This window comes from Carcharodon carcharias, chromosome 12 (assembly GCF_017639515.1).
Source record: "Carcharodon carcharias isolate sCarCar2 chromosome 12, sCarCar2.pri, whole genome shotgun sequence".
In the NCBI taxonomy this organism is placed as follows: Eukaryota; Metazoa; Chordata; class Chondrichthyes; order Lamniformes; family Lamnidae; genus Carcharodon; species Carcharodon carcharias.
In genome coordinates this window covers 117,404,380-117,427,186 of record NC_054478.1, presented here as the reverse complement: position 1 = coordinate 117,427,186, position 22,807 = coordinate 117,404,380, and the positions used below count along the sequence as shown (strand labels likewise).

At 52.0% G+C, this 22,807-nt stretch overlaps 1 non-coding gene and 5 pseudogenes across 1 annotated transcript; all 6 read left to right on the top strand.

Moving 5' to 3' along the window:
• Nucleotides 1–3,902: 3,902 nt before the first annotated feature.
• On the top strand, nucleotides 3,903–4,037 carry LOC121285391 (annotated as a pseudogene).
• Nucleotides 4,038–7,619: 3,582 nt separating this feature from the next.
• LOC121285390 lies at nucleotides 7,620–7,754 on the top strand (annotated as a pseudogene).
• Nucleotides 7,755–14,073: 6,319 nt separating this feature from the next.
• On the top strand, nucleotides 14,074–14,241 carry LOC121285389. The gene has a single exon (XR_005944668.1). It is a non-coding gene; the product is annotated as a U1 spliceosomal RNA (small nuclear RNA).
• A 3,929-nt stretch (nucleotides 14,242–18,170) lies between these two features.
• Nucleotides 18,171–18,305, top strand: LOC121285385 (annotated as a pseudogene).
• A 2,401-nt stretch (nucleotides 18,306–20,706) lies between these two features.
• On the top strand, nucleotides 20,707–20,841 carry LOC121285386 (annotated as a pseudogene).
• Nucleotides 20,842–22,234: 1,393 nt separating this feature from the next.
• LOC121285384 lies at nucleotides 22,235–22,369 on the top strand (annotated as a pseudogene).
• The last annotated feature ends 438 nt before the right edge of the window (nucleotides 22,370–22,807 follow it).

Here is a 22,807-nt window from a genome sequence, read left to right as displayed (position 1 = left end):
AGCAGTGGGAACAGTCACAGGACTACAACAGCAACAGGAGCAGCCACAGGAATGCGACAGCAGCAGCAGGAACTGTGAAAAGAATACAGCAGCAGCAGGAACAGGCACAAGAATACAGCAGCAGGAATTGGCAGAGGAAATCGCACAACAACAAGAACAGCCACAGGAATGCAGCAGCAGCAGGAAGAGACACATGAATACAGCAGCAGCAGGAACACCAACAGGAATACAGCAGCAGGAACAGAGACAAGAATAGAAGAGCAGCAGGAATCGCCACAGGAAATCCCACAACAGTGGTGACAGCAACAGGAATCCCTCAGCAGCACGAACAGCCTCAGGAATACAGCAGCAGCAGGAACAGCCACAGATATGCAGCAGCAGCAGGAAGAACCACAGGAATACAGCAGCAGCAGCAGCAGGAAGAGCCACAGGATTACAGCAGCAGCAGGAATAACCAAGGCAATACAGCAACACGTGGAACAGCTACAGGAATATAGCCGCAGCAGGAACAAAAAAAAGAAAACAGCAGCAGCAGCAGGTACAGCCACAGGAATATAACTGCACCAAGAAAAGCCACAGGAATACAACAGCAGCAGGAACAGGCACAGGAATACAGCAGCAGCAGGATCAGCCACAGGAATACAGCAGCAGCAGGAACAGCCACAGGACTATAGCAGCAGCAGGAACAGCCGCAGGACTACAACAGCAGCAGGAACAGCCAAGGGAATACAGCAGCAGCGGGAACAGCAACAGGAATATAGCAGCAGCAGGAACAGCGACAGAAATCACACAGCGGCAGAAACAGCCACAGATATGCAGCAGCAGCAGGAACAGCCACAGGAATACAGCAGCAGCAGCAGGAACAGCCACAGGAATACAGCAGCAGCAGGAATAGCCACAGGTAAGCAGCAGCAGCAGGAACAGCCACAGGAATGCAGTAGCAGTAGGAATAGCCACAGATATGCAGCAGCAGCAGGAACAGCCACAGAAATAGAACAGCAGCAGCAGAAACAGCCAAAGGAATACAACAGCAGCAGGAATAGCGACAGGAAAACATGGGCAGTGGGAGCAGCCACAGGACTACAACAGCAGCAGGAGCAGACACAGGAATACGACAGCAGCAGCAGGAACTGTGAAAACATTACAGCAGCAGCAGGAACAGGCACGCGAATACTGTAGCAGGAATAGGCACAGGAAATCCCACAACAAGAACAGCCACAGGAATGCAGCAGCAGCAGGAAGAGCCACATGAATACAGCAGCAGCAGGAACACCAACAGGAATGCAGCAGCAGGAACAGAGACAAGAATAGATCAGCAGCAGGATTAGCCACAGGGAATCCCACAACAGTGTTGACAGACACAGGAATCCCACAGCAGCACGAACAGACTCAGGAAAACAGCAGCAGCAGGAACAGTGACAGGAATACAGCAGCAGAAGGAACAGACACAGATATGCAGCACCAGCAGCAGGAACATCCACAGGAAAACAGCAACAGCAGGAACAGCGACAGGAATACAGCAGCAGCAGGAACAGCCAAAGATATGCAGCAACAGCAGCAGGAACAGACACAGGAATGCAGCAGCAGCAGGAACATCGACAGGAATACAGCAGCAGCAGGAACAGTGACAGGAATACAGCAGCAGCACGAACAGCCAAAGGAATATAGCAGCAGCAGAAACAGCCACAGATGCCCAGCAGCAGGAACAGCCACAGGAATTCAGCAGCAGCAGGAACAGCCACAGATATGCAACAGCAGCAGTCGGAACAGCCACAGGAATAGAGCAGCAGGAACAGTTACAGGAATACAGCAGTACCAGGAACAGCCACAAATATGCAGCAGCAGCAGGAACAGCTACAGGAATACAACAAAAGCAGCAGGAATAGTCATAGGAGTACAGAGCATCAGGAACAGCCACAGATATGCAGCAGCAGCAGGAACAGCCACAGGAACACAACAGCAGCAGGGAGAGGCACAGAAATACAGCAGCAGCAGGAACAGCCACAGGAATACAGCAGCAGCAGGAACAGCCACAGAAATGCAGCAGCCGCAGGAAGAGCCACAGGAATACAGCAGCAGCAGCAGCAGCAGGAAGAGCCACAGGATTACAGCAGCAGGAGGAACAGCCAAGGCAATACAGCAACAGGTGGAACAGCTACAGGAATATATCCGCAGCAGGAACAACCAGAGATATGCAGCATCAGAAGGAACAGCCACAGGAATACAGCAGCAGCAGTAACAGCCAAAGGAATACAGCAGCAGCAGCCGCTACAGCCACAGGAATATAACTGCACCAAGAAAAGCCACAGGACTACAACAGCAGCAGGAGAAGGCACAGGAATACAGCAGCAGTAGGAACAGCCGCAGGAATACAGCTGCAGCAGGAACAGCCACAGGAATACAGCAGCAGCAGGAACAGCCTCAGGATTACAACAAGAGCAGGAACAGCCAAGGGAATACAGCAGCACCGGGAACAGCAACAGGAATATAGCAGCAGCAGGAACAGTGACAGAAATCACACAGCTGCAGAAACAAACACAGATATGCAGCAGCAGCAGGAACAACCACGGGAATACAGGAGCAGCAGCAGAAACAGCGACTGCAATACAGCAGCAGCAGGAACAGCCACAGGAATGCAGTAGCAGTAGGAGCAGCCACGGGAATACAGCAGCAGCAGGAACAACCGCATGTATGCAGTAGCAGTAGCGTTAGCCACAGATATGCAGCAGCAGCAGGAACAGCCACCGAAATAGAGCAGCAGCAGCAGAAACAGCCACAGGAATACAACAGCAGCAAGAATAGCGACAGGAAAACAGCAGCAGTGGAAACAGTCACAGGACTACAACAGCAACAGGAGCAGCCACAGGAATGCGACAGCAGCAGCATGAACTGTGAAAAGAACACAGCAGCAGCAGGAAAAGGCACACAAATACAGCAGCAGGAATTGGCAGAGGAAATCGCACAACAACAAGAACAGCCACAGGAATGCAGCAGCAGCAGGAAGAGCCACATGAATACAGCAGCAGTAGGAGCACCAACAGGAATACAGCAGCAGGAAGAGAGACAAGAATAGAAGAGAAGCAGGAATAGCCACAGGAAATCGCGCAACATTGGTGACAGCAACAGGAATCCCTCAGCAGCACGAACGGACTCAGGAATACAGCAGCAGCAGGAACAGTGACAGGAATACAGCAGCAGCAGAAACAGACACAGATATGCAGCACTGGCAGCAGGAACATCCACAGGAAAACAGCAGCAGCAGGAACAGCGACAGGAATACAGCATCAGCAGGAACAGCCAAAGATATGTAGCACCAGCAGCAGGAACAGACACAGGAATGCAGCAGCAGCAGCAGGAACATCGACAGGAATACAGCAGCAGCAGGAACAGTGACAGGAATACAGCAGCAGCAGGAACAGCCAAAGGAATATAGCAGCAGCAGAAACAGCCACAGATGCCTAGCAGCAGGAACAGCCACAGGAATACAGCGGCAGGAGGAACTGCCACAGGAATACAGCAGCAGCAAGAACAGCCACAGGAATTCAGCAGCAGCAGGAACAGCCACAGGTATGCAGCAACAGCAGTCGGAACAGTCACAGGAATAGAGCAGCAAGAACAGTTACAGGAATACAGCAGTACCAGGAATAGCCACAGGTATGCAGCAGCAGCAGGAACTGCTACAGGAATACAACAGAAGCAGCAGCAATAGTCACAGGTATACAGCAGCAGCAGGAGCAGCCACAGGTATGCAGCAGCAGCAGGATCAGCCACAAGAACACAACAGCAGCAGGGAGAGCCACAGAAATACAGCAGCAGCAACAGCCACAGGAATACAGCAGCAGCAGGAATGGCCATAGGATTATAGCAGCAGCAGGAACAGCGACTTATATATGCCTGGGCATAGACTTAACTGGCATGGGAGAGATCATGATCATGAAGGTGCTTCTCCCTGGACGAGGCTAGCCTATTGCTCTTGGAATGTGCTAACACCTGCAGCACTCCCTCCTTAGGTCTTCCTTCCTCCCGCTGCATACAACTAAGCAGTGGAAACAGTCTTTACTCTCCCCCAGGCAACCACCACCGGCACAGTGGAAATCCTTCCTGTCGGGCTGTAGTGACGTCCTCTCCCCTTAGCTCTCCTCGAACTACCATTCCTAATCTCTTGAGGCCTTGCTAGGCTTTACAAGACCCCGCGCTACAGTGGCAGGATGTAATGGCAGCAGCAGCAGCATTGTTGGTAGCCAACTTCTTGCTCCAGCGGAGGACTTGGAGGAAATCCCACAGAAGCAGGTACAACCGCAAGAGATCAGCAGCAGCAGGAACAGTGACAATAATCCTACAGCAGTACGAACAGCCAAAGGAATACAGCAGCAGCAGGAACAGTGACAGGAATACAGCAGCAGCAGGAACAGCCACAGGAATATAGCAGCAGCAGGAACAGCGACAGGAATACAGCAACAGCAGGAACAGCCACAGGACTACAGCAACAGCAGGAACAGCCAAAGGAAGGCCACAGCAGCAGCAGGAACTGTGAAAGGAATACAGCAGCAGCAGGAACAGGCACACGAATGCAGCAGCAGGAATAGGCACAGGAAATCCCACAACAACAAGAACAGCCACAGGAATGCAGCAGCAGGAACAGCGACAAGAATATAGCAGGAGCAGGAACAGTCACAGGAAATCCCACAACATTGGTGACAGCCACAAGAATCCCAGAGCAGCACAAACAGCCTCAGGAATACAGCAGTAGCAGGAACAGGCAGAGGAATACAGCAGCAGCAGGAACAGTCACAGGAATACAGCAGCAGGAGGAACTGCCTCAGGATACAGCAGCAGCAGAAACAGCCACAGGAATTTAGCAGTAGCAAAAACAGCCACATATATGAAGCAGCAGAAAGAACAGACACAGGAATACAGCAGAAGCAGCAGGAACAGTCACAGGAATACAGCAGGAGCAGGAACAGCCACAAATATGCAGCATCAGCAGTAACAGCCACAGGAACAAAGCAGAAGCAGCAGGAACAGTCACAGGTATAGAGCAGTAGCAGGAACAGCCACAGATATGCAGCAGCAGCAGGAACAGCCACAGGAATACAACAGCAGCATGGAGCGCCAAAGAAGTAAAGCAGCAGCAGGAACAGCCACAGGAATACAGCAGCAGCAGCAACAGCCACAGGAATACAGCAGCAGCAGGAACAGCCACAGGAATTAAGCAGCAGCAGGAACAGCCACAGGAATACAGCAGCAGCAGGAACAGCCACAGGAATATAGCCGCAGCAGGAATGGCCAAAGATATGCAGCACCAGCAGCAGCAGGAACATCGACAGGAATACAGAAGCAGCAGGAACAGTGACAGGAATACAGAAGCAGCAGGAACAGCCAAAGGAATATAGCAGCAGCAGAAACAGGCACAGATGCCTAGCAGCAGGAACAGCCACAGGAATACAGCAGCAGGAGGAACTGCCATAGGAATACAGCAGCAGCAGGTACAGCCACAGGTATGCAACAGCAGCAGTCGGAACAGCCACAGGAACAGAGCAGCAAGAACAGTTACAGGAATACAGCAGTACCAGGAACAGCCACAGGTATGCAGCAAAAGCAGGAACCGCTACAGGAATAAAGCAGAAGCAGCAGGAATAGTCACAGGTATACAGCAGCAGCAGGAACAGCCACAGGTATGCAGCAGCAGCAGCAGCAACAGCCACAGGAATACAGCAGCAGCAGGAACAGCCACAGGAATACAGCAGCAGCAGGAGCAGCCACAGGAATACAGCAGCAGCAGGAACAGCCACAGGAATACAGCAGCAGCAGGAATGGCCATAGGATTATAGCAGCAGCAGGAACAGCGACAAGAATATAGCAGGAGCAGGAACAGTCACAGGAAATCCCACAACATTGGTGACAGCCACAAGAATCCCAGAGCAGCACAAACAGCCTCAGGAATACAGCAGTAGCAGGAACAGGCAGAGGAATACAGCAGCAGCAGGAACAGTCACAGGAATACAGCAGCAGGAGGAACTGCCTCAGGATACAGCAGCAGCAGAAACAGCCACAGGAATTTAGCAGTAGCAAAAACAGCCACATATATGAAGCAGCAGAAAGAACAGACACAGGAATACAGCAGCAGCAGGAACAGCCTCAGGATTACAACAAGAGCAGGAACAGCCAAGGGAATACAGCAGCACCGGGAACAGCAACAGGAATATAGCAGCAGCAGGAACAGTGACAGAAATCACACAGCTGCAGAAACAAACACAGATATGCAGCAGCAGCAGGAACAACCACGGGAATACAGGAGCAGCAGCAGAAACAGCGACTGCAATACAGCAGCAGCAGGAACAGCCACAGGAATGCAGTAGCAGTAGGAGCAGCCACGGGAATACAGCAGCAGCAGGAACAACCGCATGTATGCAGTAGCAGTAGCGTTAGCCACAGATATGCAGCAGCAGCAGGAACAGCCACCGAAATAGAGCAGCAGCAGCAGAAACAGCCACAGGAATACAACAGCAGCAAGAATAGCGACAGGAAAACAGCAGCAGTGGAAACAGTCACAGGACTACAACAGCAACAGGAGCAGCCACAGGAATGCGACAGCAGCAGCATGAACTGTGAAAAGAACACAGCAGCAGCAGGAAAAGGCACACAAATACAGCAGCAGGAATTGGCAGAGGAAATCGCACAACAACAAGAACAGCCACAGGAATGCAGCAGCAGCAGGAAGAGCCACATGAATACAGCAGCAGTAGGAGCACCAACAGGAATACAGCAGCAGGAAGAGAGACAAGAATAGAAGAGAAGCAGGAATAGCCACAGGAAATCGCGCAACATTGGTGACAGCAACAGGAATCCCTCAGCAGCACGAACGGACTCAGGAATACAGCAGCAGCAGGAACAGTGACAGGAATACAGCAGCAGCAGAAACAGACACAGATATGCAGCACTGGCAGCAGGAACATCCACAGGAAAACAGCAGCAGCAGGAACAGCGACAGGAATACAGCATCAGCAGGAACAGCCAAAGATATGTAGCACCAGCAGCAGGAACAGACACAGGAATGCAGCAGCAGCAGCAGGAACATCGACAGGAATACAGCAGCAGCAGGAACAGTGACAGGAATACAGCAGCAGCAGGAACAGCCAAAGGAATATAGCAGCAGCAGAAACAGCCACAGATGCCTAGCAGCAGGAACAGCCACAGGAATACAGCGGCAGGAGGAACTGCCACAGGAATACAGCAGCAGCAAGAACAGCCACAGGAATTCAGCAGCAGCAGGAACAGCCACAGGTATGCAGCAACAGCAGTCGGAACAGTCACAGGAATAGAGCAGCAAGAACAGTTACAGGAATACAGCAGTACCAGGAATAGCCACAGGTATGCAGCAGCAGCAGGAACTGCTACAGGAATACAACAGAAGCAGCAGCAATAGTCACAGGTATACAGCAGCAGCAGGAGCAGCCACAGGTATGCAGCAGCAGCAGGATCAGCCACAAGAACACAACAGCAGCAGGGAGAGCCACAGAAATACAGCAGCAGCAACAGCCACAGGAATACAGCAGCAGCAGGAATGGCCATAGGATTATAGCAGCAGCAGGAACAGCGACTTATATATGCCTGGGCATAGACTTAACTGGCATGGGAGAGATCATGATCATGAAGGTGCTTCTCCCTGGACGAGGCTAGCCTATTGCTCTTGGAATGTGCTAACACCTGCAGCACTCCCTCCTTAGGTCTTCCTTCCTCCCGCTGCATACAACTAAGCAGTGGAAACAGTCTTTACTCTCCCCCAGGCAACCACCACCGGCACAGTGGAAATCCTTCCTGTCGGGCTGTAGTGACGTCCTCTCCCCTTAGCTCTCCTCGAACTACCATTCCTAATCTCTTGAGGCCTTGCTAGGCTTTACAAGACCCCGCGCTACAGTGGCAGGATGTAATGGCAGCAGCAGCAGCATTGTTGGTAGCCAACTTCTTGCTCCAGCGGAGGACTTGGAGGAAATCCCACAGAAGCAGGTACAACCGCAAGAGATCAGCAGCAGCAGGAACAGTGACAATAATCCTACAGCAGTACGAACAGCCAAAGGAATACAGCAGCAGCAGGAACAGTGACAGGAATACAGCAGCAGCAGGAACAGCCACAGGTATATAGCAGCAGCAGGAACAGCGACAGGAATACAGCAACAGCAGGAACAGCCACAGGACTACAGCAACAGCAGGAACAGCCAAAGGAAGGCCACAGCAGCAGCAGGAACTGTGAAAGGAATACAGCAGCAGCAGGAACAGGCACACGAATGCAGCAGCAGGAATAGGCACAGGAAATCCCACAACAACAAGAACAGCCACAAGAATGCAGCAGCAGGAACAGCGACAAGAATATAGCAGGAGCAGGAACAGTCACAGGAAATCCCACAACATTGGTGACAGCCACAAGAATCCCAGAGCAGCACAAACAGCCTCAGGAATACAGCAGTAGCAGGAACAGGCAGAGGAATACAGCAGCAGCAGGAACAGTCACAGGAATACAGCAGCAGGAGGAACTGCCTCAGGATACAGCAGCAGCAGAAACAGCCACAGGAATTTAGCAGTAGCAAAAACAGCCACATATATGAAGCAGCAGAAAGAACAGACACAGGAATACAGCAGAAGCAGCAGGAACAGTCACAGGAATACAGCAGGAGCAGGAACAGCCACAAATATGCAGCATCAGCAGTAACAGCCACAGGAACAAAGCAGAAGCAGCAGGAACAGTCACAGGTATAGAGCAGTAGCAGGAACAGCCACAGATATGCAGCAGCAGCAGGAACAGCCACAGGAATACAACAGCAGCATGGAGCGCCAAAGAAGTAAAGCAGCAGCAGGAACAGCCACAGGAATACAGCAGCAGCAGCAACAGCCACAGGAATACAGCAGCAGCAGGAACAGCCACAGGAATTAAGCAGCAGCAGGAACAGCCACAGGAATACAGCAGCAGCAGGAACAGCCACAGGAATATAGCCGCAGCAGGAATGGCCAAAGATATGCAGCACCAGCAGCAGCAGGAACATCGACAGGAATACAGAAGCAGCAGGAACAGTGACAGGAATACAGAAGCAGCAGGAACAGCCAAAGGAATATAGCAGCAGCAGAAACAGGCACAGATGCCTAGCAGCAGGAACAGCCACAGGAATACAGCAGCAGGAGGAACTGCCATAGGAATACAGCAGCAGCAGGTACAGCCACAGGTATGCAACAGCAGCAGTCGGAACAGCCACAGGAACAGAGCAGCAAGAACAGTTACAGGAATACAGCAGTACCAGGAACAGCCACAGGTATGCAGCAAAAGCAGGAACCGCTACAGGAATAAAGCAGAAGCAGCAGGAATAGTCACAGGTATACAGCAGCAGCAGGAACAGCCACAGGTATGCAGCAGCAGCAGCAACAGCCACAGGAATACAGCAGCAGCAGGAACAGCCACAGGAATACAGCAGCAGCAGGAGCAGCCACAGGAATACAGCAGCAGCAGGAACAGCCACAGGAATACAGCAGCAGCAGGAATGGCCATAGGATTATAGCAGCAGCAGGAACAGCGACAAGAATATAGCAGGAGCAGGAACAGTCACAGGAAATCCCACAACATTGGTGACAGCCACAAGAATCCCAGAGCAGCACAAACAGCCTCAGGAATACAGCAGTAGCAGGAACAGGCAGAGGAATACAGCAGCAGCAGGAACAGTCACAGGAATACAGCAGCAGGAGGAACTGCCTCAGGATACAGCAGCAGCAGAAACAGCCACAGGAATTTAGCAGTAGCAAAAACAGCCACATATATGAAGCAGCAGAAAGAACAGACACAGGAATACAGCAGAAGCAGCAGGAACAGTCACAGGAATACAGCAGGAGCAGGAACAGCCACAAATATGCAGCATCAGCAGTAACAGCCACAGGAACAAAGCAGAAGCAGCAGGAACAGTCACAGGTATAGAGCAGTAGCAGGAACAGCCACAGATATGCAGCAGCAGCAGGAACAGCCACAGGAATACAACAGCAGCATGGAGCGCCAAAGAAGTAAAGCAGCAGCAGGAACAGCCACAGGAATACAGCAGCAGCAGCAACAGCCACAGGAATACAGCAGCAGCAGGAACAGCCACAGGAATTAAGCAGCAGCAGGAACAGCCACAGGAATACAGCAGCAGCAGGAACAGCCACAGGAATATAGCCGCAGCAGGAATGGCCAAAGATATGCAGCACCAGCAGCAGCAGGAACATCGACAGGAATACAGAAGCAGCAGGAACAGTGACAGGAATACAGAAGCAGCAGGAACAGCCAAAGGAATATAGCAGCAGCAGAAACAGGCACAGATGCCTAGCAGCAGGAACAGCCACAGGAATACAGCAGCAGGAGGAACTGCCATAGGAATACAGCAGCAGCAGGTACAGCCACAGGTATGCAACAGCAGCAGTCGGAACAGCCACAGGAACAGAGCAGCAAGAACAGTTACAGGAATACAGCAGTACCAGGAACAGCCACAGGTATGCAGCAAAAGCAGGAACCGCTACAGGAATAAAGCAGAAGCAGCAGGAATAGTCACAGGTATACAGCAGCAGCAGGAACAGCCACAGGTATGCAGCAGCAGCAGCAACAGCCACAGGAATACAGCAGCAGCAGGAACAGCCACAGGAATACAGCAGCAGCAGGAGCAGCCACAGGAATACAGCAGCAGCAGGAACAGCCACAGGAATACAGCAGCAGCAGGAATGGCCATAGGATTATAGCAGCAGCAGGAACAGCGACAAGAATATAGCAGGAGCAGGAACAGTCACAGGAAATCCCACAACATTGGTGACAGCCACAAGAATCCCAGAGCAGCACAAACAGCCTCAGGAATACAGCAGTAGCAGGAACAGGCAGAGGAATACAGCAGCAGCAGGAACAGTCACAGGAATACAGCAGCAGGAGGAACTGCCTCAGGATACAGCAGCAGCAGAAACAGCCACAGGAATTTAGCAGTAGCAAAAACAGCCACATATATGAAGCAGCAGAAAGAACAGACACAGGAATACAGCAGAAGCAGCAGGAACAGTCACAGGAATACAGCAGGAGCAGGAACAGCCACAAATATGCAGCATCAGCAGTAACAGCCACAGGAACAAAGCAGAAGCAGCAGGAACAGTCACAGGTATAGAGCAGTAGCAGGAACAGCCACAGATATGCAGCAGCAGCAGGAACAGCCACAGGAATACAACAGCAGCATGGAGCGCCAAAGAAGTAAAGCAGCAGCAGGAACAGCCACAGGAATACAGCAGCAGCAGCAACAGCCACAGGAATACAGCAGCAGCAGGAACAGCCACAGGAATAAAGCAGCAGCAGGAACAGCCACAGGAATACAGCAGCAGCAGGAACAGCCACAGGAATATAGCCGCAGCAGGAATGGCCAAAGATATGCAGCACCAGCAGCAGCAGGAACATCGACAGGAATACAGAAGCAGCAGGAACAGTGACAGGAATACAGAAGCAGCAGGAACAGCCAAAGGAATATAGCAGCAGCAGAAACAGGCACAGATGCCTAGCAGCAGGAACAGCCACAGGAATACAGCAGCAGGAGGAACTGCCATAGGAATACAGCAGCAGCAGGTACAGCCACAGGTATGCAACAGCAGCAGTCGGAACAGCCACAGGAACAGAGCAGCAAGAACAGTTACAGGAATACAGCAGTACCAGGAACAGCCACAGGTATGCAGCAAAAGCAGGAACCGCTACAGGAATAAAGCAGAAGCAGCAGGAATAGTCACAGGTATACAGCAGCAGCAGGAACAGCCACAGGTATGCAGCAGCAGCAGCAGCAACAGCCACAGGAATACAGCAGCAGCAGGAACAGCCACAGGAATTAAGCAGCAGCAGGAACAGCCACAGGAATACAGCAGCAGCAGGAACAGCCACAGGAATATAGCCGCAGCAGGAATGGCCAAAGATATGCAGCACCAGCAGCAGCAGGAACATCGACAGGAATACAGAAGCAGCAGGAACAGTGACAGGAATACAGAAGCAGCAGGAACAGCCAAAGGAATATAGCAGCAGCAGAAACAGGCACAGATGCCTAGCAGCAGGAACAGCCACAGGAATACAGCAGCAGGAGGAACTGCCATAGGAATACAGCAGCAGCAGGTACAGCCACAGGTATGCAACAGCAGCAGTCGGAACAGCCACAGGAACAGAGCAGCAAGAACAGTTACAGGAATACAGCAGTACCAGGAACAGCCACAGGTATGCAGCAAAAGCAGGAACCGCTACAGGAATAAAGCAGAAGCAGCAGGAATAGTCACAGGTATACAGCAGCAGCAGGAACAGCCACAGGTATGCAGCAGCAGCAGCAGCAACAGCCACAGGAATACAGCAGCAGCAGGAACAGCCACAGGAATACAGCAGCAGCAGGAGCAGCCACAGGAATACAGCAGCAGCAGGAACAGCCACAGGAATACAGCAGCAGCAGGAATGGCCATAGGATTATAGCAGCAGCAGGAACAGCGACAAGAATATAGCAGGAGCAGGAACAGTCACAGGAAATCCCACAACATTGGTGACAGCCACAAGAATCCCAGAGCAGCACAAACAGCCTCAGGAATACAGCAGTAGCAGGAACAGGCAGAGGAATACAGCAGCAGCAGGAACAGTCACAGGAATACAGCAGCAGGAGGAACTGCCTCAGGATACAGCAGCAGCAGAAACAGCCACAGGAATTTAGCAGTAGCAAAAACAGCCACATATATGAAGCAGCAGAAAGAACAGACACAGGAATACAGCAGAAGCAGCAGGAACAGTCACAGGAATACAGCAGGAGCAGGAACAGCCACAAATATGCAGCATCAGCAGTAACAGCCACAGGAACAAAGCAGAAGCAGCAGGAACAGTCACAGGAATACAGAAGCAGCAGGAACAGCCAAAGGAATATAGCAGCAGCAGAAACAGGCACAGATGCCTAGCAGCAGGAACAGCCACAGGAATACAGCAGCAGGAGGAACTGCCATAGGAATACAGCAGCAGCAGGTACAGCCACAGGTATGCAACAGCAGCAGTCGGAACAGCCACAGGAACAGAGCAGCAAGAACAGTTACAGGAATACAGCAGTACCAGGAACAGCCACAGGTATGCAGCAAAAGCAGGAACCGCTACAGGAATAAAGCAGAAGCAGCAGGAATAGTCACAGGTATACAGCAGCAGCAGGAACAGCCACAGGAACAAAGCAGCAACAGCAGGAACAGTCACAGGTATAGAGCAGTAGCAGGAACAGCCACAGATATGCAGCAGCAGCAGGAACAGCCACAGGAATACAACAGCAGCATGGAGCGCCAAAGAAGTAAAGCAGCAGCAGGAACAGCCACAGGAATACAGCAGCAGCAGCAACAGCCACAGGAATACAGCAGCAGCAGGAACAGCCACAGGAATTAAGCAGCAGCAGGAACAGCCACAGGAATACAGCAGCAGCAGGAACAGCCACAGGAATATAGCCGCAGCAGGAATGGCCAAAGATATGCAGCACCAGCAGCAGCAGGAACATCGACAGGAATACAGAAGCAGCAGGAACAGTGACAGGAATACAGAAGCAGCAGGAACAGCCAAAGGAATATAGCAGCAGCAGAAACAGGCACAGATGCCTAGCAGCAGGAACAGCCACAGGAATACAGCAGCAGGAGGAACTGCCATAGGAATACAGCAGCAGCAGGTACAGCCACAGGTATGCAACAGCAGCAGTCGGAACAGCCACAGGAACAGAGCAGCAAGAACAGTTACAGGAATACAGCAGTACCAGGAACAGCCACAGGTATGCAGCAAAAGCAGGAACCGCTACAGGAATAAAGCAGAAGCAGCAGGAATAGTCACAGGTATACAGCAGCAGCAGGAACAGCCACAGGTATGCAGCAGCAGCAGCAGCAACAGCCACAGGAATACAGCAGCAGCAGGAACAGCCACAGGAATACAGCAGCAGCAGGAGCAGCCACAGGAATACAGCAGCAGCAGGAACAGCCACAGGAATACAGCAGCAGCAGGAATGGCCATAGGATTATAGCAGCAGCAGGAACAGCGACAACTATATGCCTGGGCATAGACTTAACTGGCATGGGAGAGATCATGATCATGAAGGTGCTTCTCCCTGGACGAGGCTAGCCTATTGCATTTGGAATGTGCTAACACCTGCAGCCCTCCCTCCTTAGGTCTTCCTTCCTCCCCCTGCATACAACTAATCAGTGGAAACAGTTTTTACTCTCCCCCAGGCACCCACCACCGGCACAGTGGAAATCCTTCCCGTCGGGCTGTAGTGACGTCCTCTCCCCTTAGCTCTCCTCGAACTACCATTCCTAATCTCTTGAGGCCTTGCTAGGCTTTACAAGACCCCGCGCTACAGTGGCAGGATGTAATGGCAGCAGCAGCAGCATTGTTGGTAGCCGTCTTCTTGCTCCAGCGGAGGACTAGGAGGAAATCCCACAGAAGCAGGAACAGCCACAGGAATGCAGTAGCATTAGCATTATCCACAGATATGCAGCAGCAGCAGGAACAGCCACAGAAATAGAGCAGCAGCAGCAGAAATAGCCACAGGAATACAACAGCAGCAAGAATAACGACAGGAAAACAGCAGCAGTGGGAACAGTCACAGGACTACAACAGCAACAGGAGCAGCCACAGGAATGCGACAGCAGCAGCAGGAACTGTGAAAAGAATACAGCAGCAGCAGGAACAGGCACAAGAATACAGCAGCAGGAATTGGCAGAGGAAATCGCACAACAACAAGAACAGCCACAGGAATGCAGCAGCAGCAGGAAGAGACACATGAATACAGCAGCAGCAGGAACACCAACAGGAATACAGCAGCAGGAAGGGAGACAAGAATAGAAGAGCAGCAGGAATAGCCACACGAAATCCCACAACAGTGGTGACAGCAACAGGAATCCTCAGCAGCACGAACAGCCTCAGGAATACAGCAGCAGCAGGAACAGTGACAGGAATACAGCAGCAGCAGGAACAGACACAGATATGCAGCACCGGCAGCAGGAACATCCACAGGAAAACAGCAGCAGCAAGAACAGCGACAGGAATACAGCATCAGCAGGAACAGCCAAAGATATGCAGCACCAGCAGCAGGAACAGACACAGGAATGCAAAAGCAGCAGCAGCAGGAACATCGACAGGAATACAGCAGCAGCAGGAACAGTGACAGGAATACAGCAGCAGCAGGAACTGCCAAAGGAATATAGCAGCAGCAGAAACAGCAACAGATGCCTAGCAGCAGGAACAGCCACAGGAATGCAGCAGCAGGAGGAACTGCCACAGGAATTCAGCAGCAGCAGGGACAGCCACAGGTATGCAACAGCAGCTGTCAGAACAGCCACAGGAATAGAGCAGCAAGTCCAGTTACAGGAATACAGCAGTACCAGGAACAGCCACAGGTATGCAGCAGCAGCAAGAACAGCCACAGGAATACAACAGCAGCAAGAATAGCGACAGGAAAACAGAAGCAGTGGGAACAGTCACAGGACTACAACAGCAACAGGAGCAGCCACAGGAATGCGACAGCAGCAGCAGGAACTGTGAAAAGAATACAGCAGCAGCAGGAACAGGCACAAGAATACAGCAGCAGGAATTGGCAGAGGAAATCGCACAACAACAAGAACAGCCACAGGAATGCAGCAGCAGCAGGAAGAGACACATGAATACAGCAGCAGCAGGAACACCAACAGGAATACAGCAGCAGGAAGGGAGACAAGAATAGAAGAGCAGCAGGAATAGCCACACGAAATCCCACAACAGTGGTGACAGCAACAGGAATCCTCAGCAGCACGAACAGCCTCAGGAATACAGCAGCAGCAGGAACAGTGACAGGAATACAGCAGCAGCAGGAACAGACACAGATATGCAGCACCGGCAGCAGGAACATCCACAGGAAAACAGCAGCAGCAAGAACAGCGACAGGAATACAGCATCAGCAGGAACAGCCAAAGATATGCAGCACCAGCAGCAGGAACAGACACAGGAATGCAGCAGCAGCAGCAGCAGGAACATCGACAGGAATACAGCAGCAGCAGGAACAGTGACAGGAATACAGCAGCAGCAGGAACTGCCAAAGGAATATAGCAGCAGCAGAAACAGCAACAGATGCCTAGCAGCAGGAACAGCCACAGGAATGCAGCAGCAGGAGGAACTGCCACAGGAATTCAGCAGCAGCAGGGACAGCCACAGGTATGCAACAGCAGCTGTCGGAACAGCCACAGGAATAGAGCAGCAAGTCCAGTTACAGGAATACAGCAGTACCAGGAACAGCCACAGGTATGCAGCAGCAGCAAGAACAGCTACAGGAATACAGCAGAAGCAGCAGCAATAGTCACAGGTATACAGCAGCAGCAGGAACAGCCACAGGTATGCAGCAGCAGCAGGAACGCAACAGGAACACAAAAGCAGCAGGGTGAGCCACAGAAATACAGCAGCAGCAGCAACAGCCACAGGAATACAGCTGCAGCAGGAACAGCCACAGGAATACAGCAGCAGCAGGAACAGCCACAGGAATACAGCAGCAGCAGGAATGGCCATAGGATTATAGCAGCAGCAAGAACAGTGACAAATATATGCCTGGGCATAGACTTAACTTTCATGGGAGAGATCATGATCATGAAGGTGCTTCTCCCTGGACGAGGCTAGGCTGTTGCACTTGGGATGTGCTAACACCTGCAGCCCTCCCTCCTTAGGTCTTCCTTCCTCCCGCTGCATACAACTAAGCAGTGGAAACAGTCTTTACTCTCCCCCAGGCAACCACCACCGGCACAGTGGAAATCCTTCCTGTCGGGCTGTAGTGACGTCCTCTCCCCTTAGCTCTCCTCGAACTACCATTCCTAATCTCTTGAGGCCTTGCTAGGCTTTACAAGACCCCGCGCTACAGTGGCAGGATGTAATGGCAGCAGCCGCATTATTGTTGGTAGCCGTCTTCTTGCTCCAGCGGAGGACTAGGAGGAAATCCCACAGAAGCAGGAACAACCGCAAGAGATCAGCAGCAGCAGGAACAGTGACAATAATCCTACAGCAGTACGAACAGCCACAGGAATACAGCAGCAGCAGGAACAGTGACAGGAATACAGGAGCAGCACGAAAAGCCACAGGAATGTAGCAGCAGCAGGAACAGCGAAAGGAATACAGCAACAGCAGGAACAGCCACAGGACTACAGCAACAGCAGGAACAGCCACAGGAAGGCCACAGCAGCAGCAGGAACTGTGAAAGGAATACAGCAGCAGCAGGAACAGGCACACGAATACAGCAGCAGGAATAGGCACAGGAAATCCCACAACAACAAGAACAGCCACAGGAATGCAGCAGCAGCAGGAAGAGCCACAGGAATACAGCAGCAGCAGGAACACCAGCAGGAATACAGCAGCAGGAACAGCGACAAGAATATAGCAGGAGCAGGAACAGTCACAGGAAATCCCACAACATTGGTGACAGCCACAGGAATCCCAGAGCAGCACAAACAGCCTCAGGAATACAGCAGTAGCAGGAACATGCACAGGAATACAGCAGCAGCAGGAACAGCCACAGGAATACAGCAGCAGGAGGAACTGCCTCAGGATACAGCAGCAGCAGGAAAAGCCACAGGAATCTAGCAGTAGCAAAAGCAGCCACATATATGAGGCAGCAGAAAGAACAGTCACAGGAATACAGCAGAAGCAGCAGGAACAGGTATACAGCAGTGGCAGGAACAGCCACAGATATGCAGCAGCAGCAGGAACAGCCACAGGAATACAGCAGAAGCAGCAGGAACAGTCACAGGTATAAAGCAGTAGCAGGAACAGTCACAGGAATACAACAGCAGCATGGAGGGCCAAAGAAGTAAAGCAGCAGCAGGAACAGCCACAGGAATACAGCAGCAGCAGGAACAGCTTCGGGAATACAGTAGCAGGAGGAACAGCCACAGGAATACAGCAGCAGCAGGAACAGCCACAGGTATGCAGCAGCAGCAGGAACAGCCACAGGAACACAATAGCACCAGGGAGAGCCACAGAAATACAGCAGCAGCAGCAACAGCCACAGGAATACAGCAGCATCAGGAGCAGCCACAGGAATACAGCAGCAGCAGGAACAGCCACAGGAATACAGCCGCAGCAGGAATGGCCTTAGGATTATAGCAGCTGCAGGAACAGCAACAAATTTTTGCCTGGGCATAGACTTAACTGGCATGGGAGAGATCATGATCATGAAGGTGCTTCTCCCTGGATGAGGCTAGCCTATTGCACTTGGGATGTGCTAACACCTGCAGCCCTCCCTCCTTAGGTCTTCCTTCCTCCCCCTGCATACAACTAAGCAGTGGAAACAGTCTTTACTCTCCCCCAGGCACCCACCACCGGCACAGTGGAAATCCTTCCCGTCGGGCTGTAGTGACGTCCTCTCCCCTTAGCTCTCCTCGAACTCCCATTCCTAATCTCTTGAGGCCTTGCTAGGCTTTACAAGACCCCGCGCTACAGTGGCAGGATGTAATGGCAGCAGCAGCATTATTGTTGGTAGCCGTCTTCTTGCTCCAGTGGAGGACTAGGAGGAAATCCCACAGAAGCAGGAACAACCGCAAGAGATCAGCAGCAGCAGGAACAGTGACAATAATCCTACAGCAGTACGAACAGCCACAGGAATACAGCAGCAGCAGGAACAGTGACAGGAATACAGCAGCAGCAGGAACAGCCACAGGAGTATAGCAGCAGCAGGAACAGCGACAGGAATACAGCAAAAGCAGGAACAGCCACAGGACTGCAGCAACAGCAGGAACAGCCACAGGAAGGCCACAGCAGCAGCAGGAACTGTGAAAGGAATACAGCAGCAGCAGGAACAGGCACACGACTACAGCAGCAGGAATAGGCACAGGAAATCCCACAACAACAAGAACAGCCACAGGAATACAGCAGCAGCAGGAACACCAGCAGGAATACAGCAGCAGGAGCAGCGACAGGAATACAGCAACAGCAGGAACAGCCACAGGACTACAGCAAAAGCAGGAACAGCCACAGCAGCAGCAGGAACTGTGAAAGGAATACAGCAGCAGCAGGAACAGGCACACGAATACAGCAGCAGGAATAGGCACAGGGAATCCCACAACAACAAGAACAGCCACAGGAATGCAGCAGCAGCAGGAAGAGCCACAGGAATACAGCAGCAGCAGGAACACCAGCAGGAATACAGCAGCAGGAACAGCGACAAGAATATAGCAGGAGCAGGAACAGTCACAGGAAATCCCACAACATTGGTGACAGCCACAGGAATCCCAGAGCAGCACAAACAGCCTCAGGAATACAGCAGTAGCAGGAACAGGCAGAGGAATACAGCAGCAGCAGGAACAGCCACAGGAATACACCAGCAGGATGAACTGCCTCAGGATAGAGCAGCAGCAGGAACAGCCACAGGAATTTAGCAGTAGCAAAAACAGCCACATATATGAAGCAGCAGAAAGAACAGCTACAGGAATACAGCAGAAGCAGCAGGAACAGTCACAGGAATACAGCAGGAGCAGGAACAGCCACAAATATGCAGCATCAGCAGGAACAGCCACAGGAATACAGCAGAAGCAGCAGGAACAGTCACAGGTATACAGCAGTAGCAGGAACAGCCACAGATATGCAGCAGCAGCAGGAACAGCCACAGGCTACAACAGCAGCATGGAGCGCCAAAGAAGTAAAGCAGCAGCAGGAATAGCCACAGGAATACAGCAGCAGCAGGAACAGCCATGGGAATACAGCAGCGGCAGGAACAGCCACAGGAATACAGCAGCAGCAGGAACAGCCACAGATATGCAGCAGCAGCAGGAAGAGCCACAGGAATACAGCAGCAGCAGCAGGAAGAGCCATAGCATTACAGCAGCAGCAGGAAGTGCCAAAGGAATACAGCAACACGTGGAACAGCTACAGGAATATATCCGCAGCAGGAACAACCAGTGATATGCAGCATCAGAAGGAACAGCCACAGGAATACAGCAGCAGCAGGAACAAAAAAAGAAATACAGCAGCAGCAGCAGGTACAGCCACAGGAATATAACTGCACCAAGAAAAGCCACAGGAATACAACAGCAGCAGGAACAGGCACAGGAATACAGCAGCAGCAGGAACAGCCACAGGAATACAGCAGCAGCAGGAACAGCCACAGGAATATAGCAGCAGCAGGAACAGCAGCAGGATTACAACAGCAGCAGGAACAGCCAAGGGAATACAGCAGCAGCGCGAACAGCAACAGGAATATAGCAGCAGCAGGAACAGCGACAGAAATCACACAGCGGCAGAAACAACCACAGATATGCAGCAGCAGCAGGAACAGCCACAGGAATACAGCAGCAGCAGCAGGAACAGCCACAGGAACACAGCAGCAGCAGGAAAAGGCACAGGTAAGCTGCAGCAGCAGGAACAGAGACAAGAATAGATCAGCAGCAGGATTAGCCACAGGAAATCCCACAACAGTGTTGACAGAAACAGGAATCCTACAGCAGCACGAACAGCGTCAGGAAAACAGCAGCAGCAGGAACCGTGACAGGAATACAGAAGCAGAAGGAACAGAAACAGATATGCCGCACCAGCAGCAGGAACATCCACAGGAAAACAGCAGCAGCAGGAACAGCCACAGGAATACAGCAGCAGCAGGAACAGCCACAGGAATACAGCAGCAGCAGGAATGGCCATAGGATTATAGCAGCAGCAGGAACAGCGTCAAATAGATGCCTGGGCATAGACTTAACTGGCATGGGAGAGATCATGATCATGAAGGTGCTTCTCCCTGGACGAGGCTAGGCTGTTGCACTTGGGATGTGCTAACACCTGCAGCCCTCCCTCCTTAGGTCTTCCTTCCTCCCCCTGCATACAACTAAGCAGTGGAAACAGTCTTTACTCTCCCCCAGGCACCCACCACCGGCACAGTGGAAATCCTTCCCGTCGGGCTGTAGTGACGTCCTCTCCCCTTAGCTCTCCTCGAACTCCCATTCCTAATCTCTTGAGGCCTTGCTAGGCTTTACAAGACCCAGCACTACAGTGGCAGGATGTAATGGCAGCAGCAGCAGCATTGCTGGTAGTGGAGGACTAGGAGGAAATCACACAGAAGCAGGAACAACCGCAAGAGATCAGCAGCAGCAGGAACAGTGACAATAATCTTACAGCAGTACGAACAGCCACAGGAATACAGCAGCAGCACGAAAAGCCACAGGAATATAGCAGCAGCAGGAACAGCGAAAGGAATACAGCAACAGCAGGAACAGCCACAGGACTGCAGCAACAGCAGGAACAGCCACAGGAAGGCCACAGCAGCAGCAGGAACTGTGAAAGGAATACAGCAGCAGCAGGAACAGGCACACGAATACAGCAGCAGGAATAGGCACAGGAAATCCCACAACAACAAGAAAAGCCACAGGAATGCAGCAGCAGCAGGAAGAGCCACAGGAATACAGCAGCAGCAGGAACACCAGCAGGAATACAGCAGCAGGAACAGCGACAAGAATATAGCAGGAGCAGGAACAGTCACAGGAAATCCCACAACATTGGTGACAGCCACAGGAATCCCAGAGCAGCACAAACAGCCTCAGGAATGCAGCAGTAGCAGGAACATGCACAGGCATACAGCAGCAGCAGGAACAGCCACAGGAATACAGCAGCAGGAGGAACTGCCTCAGGATACAGCAGCAGCAGGAACAGCCACAGGAATTTAGCAGTAGCAAAAGCAGCCACATATATGAAGCAGCAGAAAGAACAGTCACAGGAATACAGCAGAAGCAGCAGGAACAGGTATACAGCAGTGGCAGGAACAGCCACAGATATGCAGCAGCAGCAGGAACAGCCACAGGAATACAGCAGAAGCAGCAGGAACAGTCACAGGTATAAAGCAGTAGCAGGAACAGTCACAGGAATACAACAGCAGCATGGAGGGCCAAAGAAGTAAAGCAGCAGCAGGAACAGCCACAGGAATACAGCAGCAGCAGGAACAGCCACGGGAATACAGTAGCAGCAGGAACAGCCACAGGAATACAGCAGCAGCAGGAACAGCCACAGGTATGCAGCAGCAGCAGGAACAGCCACAGGAACACAATAGCACCAGGGAGAGCCACAGAAATACAGCAGCAGCAGCAACAGCTACAGGAATACAGCAGCATCAGGAGCAGCCACAGGAATACAGCAGCAGCAGGAACAGCCACAGGAATGCAGCCGCAGCAGGAATGGCCATAGGATTATAGCAGCAGCAGGAACAGAAACAAATTTCTGCCTGGGCATAGACTTAACTGGCATGGGAGAGATCATGATCATGAAGGTGCTTCTCCCTGGATGAGGCTAGCCTATTGCACTTGGGATGTGCTAACACCTGCAGCCCTCCCTCCTTAGGTCTTCCTTCCTCCCCCTGCATACAACTAAGCAGTGGAAACAGTCTTTACTCTCCCCCAGGCACCCACCACCGGCACAGTGGAAATCCTTCCCGTCGGGCTGTAGTGACTTCCTCTCCCCTTAGCTCTCCTCGAACTCCCATTCCTAATCTCTTGAGGCCTTGCTAGGCTTTACAAGACCCCGCGCTACAGTGGCAGGATGTAATGGCAGCAGCCGCATTATTGTTGGTAGCCGTCTTCTTGCTCCAGCGGAGGACTAGGAGGAAATCCCACAGAAGCAGGAACAACCGCAAGAGATCAGCAGCAGCAGGAACAGTGACAATAATCCTACAGCAGTACGAACAGCCAAAGGAATACAGCAGCAGCAGAAACAGTGACAGGAATACAGCAGCAGCAGGAACAGCCACAGGAATATAGCAGCAGCAGGAACAGCGACAGGAATGCAGCAACAGCAGGAACAGCCACA